This window comes from Tenrec ecaudatus, chromosome 6, assembly GCF_050624435.1.
Source record: "Tenrec ecaudatus isolate mTenEca1 chromosome 6, mTenEca1.hap1, whole genome shotgun sequence".
Classification (NCBI taxonomy): Eukaryota; Metazoa; Chordata; class Mammalia; order Afrosoricida; family Tenrecidae; genus Tenrec; species Tenrec ecaudatus.
The window spans coordinates 154,429,492-154,436,467 of NC_134535.1; the positions used below are offsets into that span (position 1 = coordinate 154,429,492).

General features: G+C 43.1%; 1 non-coding gene across 1 annotated transcript; it reads left to right on the forward strand.

Annotated features, from left to right (window-relative positions):
• Positions 1-654: 654 nt before the first annotated feature.
• Positions 655-786, forward strand: LOC142452119 (small nucleolar RNA SNORA63). Its single transcript, XR_012785167.1, has one exon. It is a non-coding gene; the product is annotated as a small nucleolar RNA SNORA63 (small nucleolar RNA).
• Positions 787-6,976: the final 6,190 nt, after the last annotated feature.

Below are 6,976 nucleotides of genomic sequence, written 5' to 3' on the forward strand. Positions count from 1 at the left end.
GCTCAATATAGAGAAACCCGGGTGACCCTGGCAGGTCAGCATGGGACTGCAAAATGCCAAGTTGGGGTTCAAAGTAACCAGTCTTTCTGAGAAAGAAAGAGCAGGCTGTTTGCTTTCATAATGATTTTTAGCCTCAAAAAACCGATACAGGGTTACTATGAGCCAGAATGTTCTGCTGCTACTTTGGGTAGATAATTCCTCAGGTGTGCAGTTCAATCCTTCTTCTCAGTCTTCAGGGTGGATTACAACTTAATATCAGGAAAACAAAAATCCTCACAATTGGACTCATGAGTAATGTCCTGATCATTGGAGAAATGATTGAGGATGTTAAGAATTTCATCTTGATTGGCTCCAACATCACTGTCAAGGAGGCACCAGTCAAGAGATCAAACAACAAGATGCCTTGCCTACAATTGCAGCCTAAGACCTCTCTGATAGGCTGAAAAGCAAAGACGCTACCTTGAGACTACTGTGGCCCTGATCCGAGCCATGGCATTTTCAATTGCTTCATACGCATGTGAAAGTTGGATATTGAATGAGGATGATCAAATAAGAAATTGATCCATTGGCATTACGGTGCGGGGAAGACTACTGACAGTACCATACACTGCCAAGAGAACACATAAATCTGTGATGGAAAAAGTGCAGGTAGAACAGCAGGATTTAGACTACAATATAGCTGTTAAGTGCTATTTTGTCGTTCCCCCTGCTCAAAGTAAAGTTGTTTCTTATCTATCCCTGTCTGCTAGTTAACGTAGCAGCCCAGGGATGCTTGGTCTCATACATATTGAAAAAAAAAAAAGTACAGCTAGAATGTTCCTTAAACGTCAGATTGGTGAAACTTGGTCTCCTGTAACTTGGATGTGTTATCACGTCCAAGAGAGGTAAGTTCTTGGGAAAAAGACATCAAGCTTAGCAAAGTAGAGGGGCATCGCAAAAGAAACAGATTCTCAACAGGATGGGTTGACACGGGGCTGCAATAAGCGACTCAAGCATCCCAACCATTGTGAGGATGGTGCAGGATCAGGCGGTGTGCGGTTCTGCTGTATACTGGCTCGCTATCAGTTGGAGCGGATTCACTGGCACTTAACATCATCATCATCAACAACAACAGCGTGAGTCAGAATGGACTTGGTGGTACTGAGAGCACAATAAAGACCCCACAAGGGCTGACCTTGGTCTATTTACTTGTTCCTAACTACCTTCCCAGTATTTAATATTTCATGCGGACAATTGCAGTTCCGTGGTAGATTTTTTTTTCACTTTATGTATGGGTGACTCTGGTTCGATTTCTGGCAACCAGGCAGTGGAAGATGCCTCACATCAGTGGAGTAGAACGACCGTGCTTCTAAAGACCCCTTGCTGTTGTTACTTGCGTTGATTCAAGGTGACCTCAGCTATAACAGAAGGAAATGCATCGCCAGACTCTGCGCCATATTCACAACACTGGTCTGTTTCCGTGTGTTGTCTATCATTAGATCTCCCTAGTGCATCATAAATGAACACTGAAGGAAATGAACGAATAAACAAGTAACCTGCACTTTACTCCTTCCTTCAGAAGCTTTATATATTTGTTCGGCGGTTTTGCTGAAAAGTATGAGATCCTACGGACTTAACAGTAATAGTTGGCTGTATGAAAGGAAGTTTTGTTCCTTCCTTTCAGAAATACAAGGAGGGTGCTTTGGGGGACTGTGGAGTTCATGGAGGCCTCATGTGTACATTTTCCTTGGGTAGCCCAGGAGCTGGATGCCTCCCATTTATTCTCCTTTCAGTTACAACAGCCACTTAGCGTCTTGAATGGCAAAGCCCTGGCGTTTGGAATCACAGGCACTCTCTAAACACTTGTTCTTATTTCACAAAAACCCTATGCCTGCCTAGGTGGTAGGGTTTAGGGCGTGCTACGAAAATGCTCTTCCGTTCTACAGCACTTGATAGCACATTGGTGATGCTGACAGAAAAAATGCTCGGCGTCTTAAATTTCTATTGTGAAGAGGTGATTAAGAATCGATTTTCAGGACTTGAGAACTCTAAAATTAATATACAGGAGAAAGCACATTTTAATAAGCTGTCAATGAAGTACACCAAATAGAAAATATAGTGCTGAGTGCTATTAGAGCTATCCAGCTGAAGAATTGTTCTGGTTCCCCCCAATAATTAGGAGCCCTTAAAAGTATTACACATTAACGTCTAAAATAAGGGGTGGGGGAAGAATAAAAATCTGTAGAGAAAAGCCATATCCTAGAGGGAGAATTCCAGGTCTATTTATTATAGACCTTCAAGAGGGTCTATAATATTTTTCCCTTTTCTTTTTCCTTTTTTTAAAAGCTCCATCAGTTGCTCCTGGGTCTCAAACGCTTGAAGTTGCTCATCACATTGAGGAAATATGTATTTCTGTTTACTACATATGAAACTCCCTTGATCAGGCAGATACCCCTTTTCTCATAGATGCTATATTTATTTCTAATACAAATTCATTTCACCAGACATGTATTGTTTGGAGGTGGGGGTAGTTTGGCAATCACCCTTCATTTGGCATGAAGAGCCCGATGTAATTCCCCAGCCGTCTGGTGAAGGCGCGCGCCTATGACTTCAAGCTGCAATATACTATAAATCAATAAAGCAACTGACACGCTTCACAATTGGGTGCAGGCCTACAAGAATACTGACTTAGTGAAAGTAAATTCCAGGAGAGAAGAAGAAGAAAAAAAAAGTCTATAATACCAAAATGCCTTTCTCCTCCTGGGTGACAGCAGGATTTCGGTGGCCAGGGAGACTGGTTACGGTGTTGCTATTCTCCACTGCACCGAACTCCTTGTGAATCTTGTTAACAGACTACTTGGTATTTTTAGAAGGAAAAAATAATCACATGAAATAGATGCACTGTCAACGCTTTAAAAAGAAGAAGAAAACCCGAGAGAATGAAGAAAATCGTCCATGTTCAGAGAGGCCCAACAAGACTTGGATTCACCCTTCGGGGCTTTGGAAAAAGATGCCGGTGTGTTCTAGGAACCTTTGGAAACTTGCCAGTAAGGGATGGATGACAGCCAAATGGAAGGGGAAGAATGCCATGGCAAAAGGGAAGCCCCGGGAAGCCAGCCGGAGAGGGATGTTTTCTGGGCTCAGCCTGTGCTAAGCATGATCAGCAAAGGGGTTTCACTTCTGTCCGGGAGCTATTTCATTATGGGGAAAATCGCATCCATCCAATCACAACATTTAAAGGTATGAAACTTCCCTGCATTCCCAGCGCAAGACACAATGCCCCCCCCCCTCTGCCTGCACCCCTATGAAAGTATAAGGCAGTGATGTAATGTTCCTGAGAACTCGAGGCCATTTCGCATGTACAATAGGGTAAATGTCAGTCTCTAGGAAAGTGCCCTATAAGCGTTAAAAGAAATCATACATAAAAGTGCCCCAAATGGCAGCCTCCCGTGGTACAGGTCCAATAAACTTCAACTGTTGTTGCAGCCCCGCTAGTAGCTATTGCAGCTTTATACCCATGGTAAGAACAGGCTTGAAGACCAAATAGGGCGAGTGTTTCATTTGTCTGTTCTAGAAGATTAGGGAGCATTGGAGGAGTAGTTGTTACAGGTGGAGCGGCTAACTAACTACAAGGTCAGCAGATCAAAAGATGAGGCTCTCTACTCTCATAAAGAGTTACTGTCTCAGACACCTACAGGGGCAGTTCTACCCTGTCCTGTAGGGTCCCTTGAATCAGCATCGACTGATGGCGGTGAGTTTGGTTTGACTTTTTTCAGATTAGGAGGTCTCCGGTTGGCCAAAGCATTTTTTTAAAAAACATTTTATTAGGGGATCATACAACTCTTATCACAATCCATACATGCATCAATTGTATAAAGCACATCCATACATTCCCTGCCCCAATCATTCTCAAAGCATTTGCTCTCCACTTAAGCCCTTTGCATCAGGTCCTTTTTTTTTCTCCCTCTCTCCCCACTTCCCCCTCCCTCAGCATTTTTCAATCAGATTGTCAGTTCGAAAGTATCCAGCTGTGTCACCAGAGGAAGATTCTCCCTCCCTGCCCTCAGGTTGATGTCGTCTCATAGAGACCAGAGAGGACAGGGTAAAACTTTGCCTTTGGATTTCAAAAACTATAACTCTTAAAGGAATAGAAAGCCCCATCCTTCTTCCAAGAACTTCCTGGAGGCTTTGAATTGCTGACCCTGTGGTTAGTAGCTTAACACATAACCCACCATATCACCCAGGGCTCCTCAAAGGAATATATTTTGGCTATCATCATCCAAACACAATGATAGCCAAGAAGACCTTATGGAATCAATTTTCTTTATAACCAAAGGTGAAGTCATCAGGAGCCAGGACATCTTAATTAATTAATTTTTTTTAAAAAGGGCTGGAAAAATCTCCCACCTTCCATACATTTGTGATTCGTTTCTACCTAAAGACAATGCTAAGTCGTCAGAGGGAGCATTAAAGAGGAAGGGGCCACTCCTTGTCATCCAATCCATTATGACCCTGTTTGTTACTACAAAGGACGGGATAGAATTGCCCCTGTGGGTTTGTGAGGATGTATCTCCCGGTGGGATGGAAAGTCTAATCTTGCTCCCTCGGAGTGGCTGGTGATTTCAAACTGCTGACCTTGAGGTTAGCAGCCCAACTCATAGTACCCATCATGCCACCAGGGCTCCTGAGGAGACGGGTCGCACTTTCACTGCCATTGAATCAATTCTAAGTCCTAGCAAACCTATAGGACAGGGCAGAACTAAAGCTGTGGGTTTCTGGTAACGCAACAGGAGCAGCCAGCCTCTTCTGCAGGAAGGGGGAGATGATAATATATACAGAATGCTGGTTTTGTTGATGTCATGCTACTTTGTTTGAGATAAAGAAATATCCATATCTCATGTAACTAAACCACGGTGCTGCCTGGGAAGGGCGTGAGCAGAGTGCACAGATATGTCTGGGTGGCATCTTATTATTACCAACAGAAGTGGAAGAAGTAGGGACTGTTTGTCTGGCATGGGGCTCTTTGTGTCCCAGAGTCTGTTTTTTGGGGGGGAAGGTGATTAGCCACCAGTCATATCGGCAATACAGAATTCCCCTCAGAAATCTCAGTGCCCAGGATGATTGTCTCCATTTGCCAAGTCCCAGGAAGACATCCGAGTGCCGGATGCTGTTCACAGATTGCTAGCTCTGGTGGGATGTGAAGATGTGGCCAGGGCTTTCTGCGATGAACAGATGTCAGAACATGGAGACTAGATTTGTTGCCATGGTGCAGCATTCAGTTTGGTCATTGTTACATCCTGTTATGCATTGACCCACCAAATTATCTCTATGCAATGTGAGTGGATTAAGATAGCTAGATTTACTAATTGATTGCATCATAACAAGAATTATTTTGATGGAACAGAACTCATCTTTTAAGGGCTCAGGGCAATGCTCTGCTCTCCTGGGTGCTACTCTGATCAGGAGGTGCCCTGGTGGCACAGTGGGTGAAGTACTCGACTGCTAATGGAAAGGTCGATAGTGTGAACCCCCCACCTGCACTGTAGAGAATGATTTGGCAGTCTGCTTCTGTAAAGATTAAAAGCCTTGGAAACCCAATGGTGGCAGTTCTACTCTGTCCTCCAGGGTCGCCAAGAGTTGGAATCTACTCATTCACCATAGGTACTCTGCACAGTGCTTCGTTAATCTGGCTCAGTTAGCCTGGAAAGAAGGTTACTGTGTGATAAGAGTTGCGGAAGTGTGTACCCAAGCATAACTACCAGCCATGTCAACCCTCACTAATATGGAGTGGGCAATACAGCTGAAGCCAAGATGATAGAGAAAGAGATCAATTGGTTGCCCAGGGAAAACTCTTCTTAGTGCAAGTGCCTCGTACACACTATTCTGTTTCCTTCAGAACTATACAGAAATAAGCATAAGGTGCTGGAAAAGTAGGCCAAGGAAATGTGCAGCCACCAGAGCACAGGAGTCAATCTATGAGATTAAGAACATCACGAGAGTTCTGATTCTGATTCACCCAAACACATGCTCTGCCAGCCGCCCACTGCTTCCACCCTTTACTGATCTTCATCTCTACTCTGAAATACTCTGTGCTTCTGCCAGTCATTGACAATGACCTTGATGTTTTGTTTTTTTCTCCAAAAAATCATCTCACTTTTCAGATGCTTAATCTTCCCACAGAACCCTTTAACTGAATTACATTAAAAGTTTGATACTTGTAAAACTAAAAAAAAAAATAAATCATTTGATATTTCCTTCTATAATTATCTGGAATAATGACTATCCTATATTTGTGTTGCTGCTTAATCCTGGTTGTGTGTTAGAATCCCCTTTGAAGCCTTTCTGCAGGCTCCAAGGCCTAGGCCCCAGGGAATTTCAGTAGGTCAAGGTTAAGTCTAGGAATGGGTAATGCTAAAAAAAACTTCACAGCTTTGTAATTTGCACTGTTTTTGTTTTGTTTTTGCCACCCCAAATGCCCTCAAGGTCCCATGTGAAAAACCCCTTTTAGAATTTAATGATGGGGAAGGTTGTTGTGAGAGTGTTTTGTTCTCCTAATAAGACATCAGCCTGCTTTTTGTCTTCTGAATAGAGAGAATTATACAACACAATTGCTTCTCATGTTAGCTGGCTTGCGACAAGATTTTGAGTCACTTCGTTTGGGTTCAACCCACTGCGGAGAATCAGCATTTCCACCCCATATATACTGAATTCAAATAGAACATTTAACAAGATCCCCAGGTGATGCTTATAGACCCCCAGATAATTCTTATGTAGACAAGATTTCCTAAGGTGAATACATAAGAATTAGTCGGGACTCTCCTTAAACTACGGGCTTTGATTCAAATGATAGGCAAATTCTCACCAGAGGGTCAAATGGAATGCAATCCTGTTTATAATACAGTTTATGGTAAAGGGTGGGTTCCATCACAGGCACTGCCATACATGTTCTCATGGTGAGCATATTTGAGCTTTCTCTGTTTTATTGGATGCTAATATA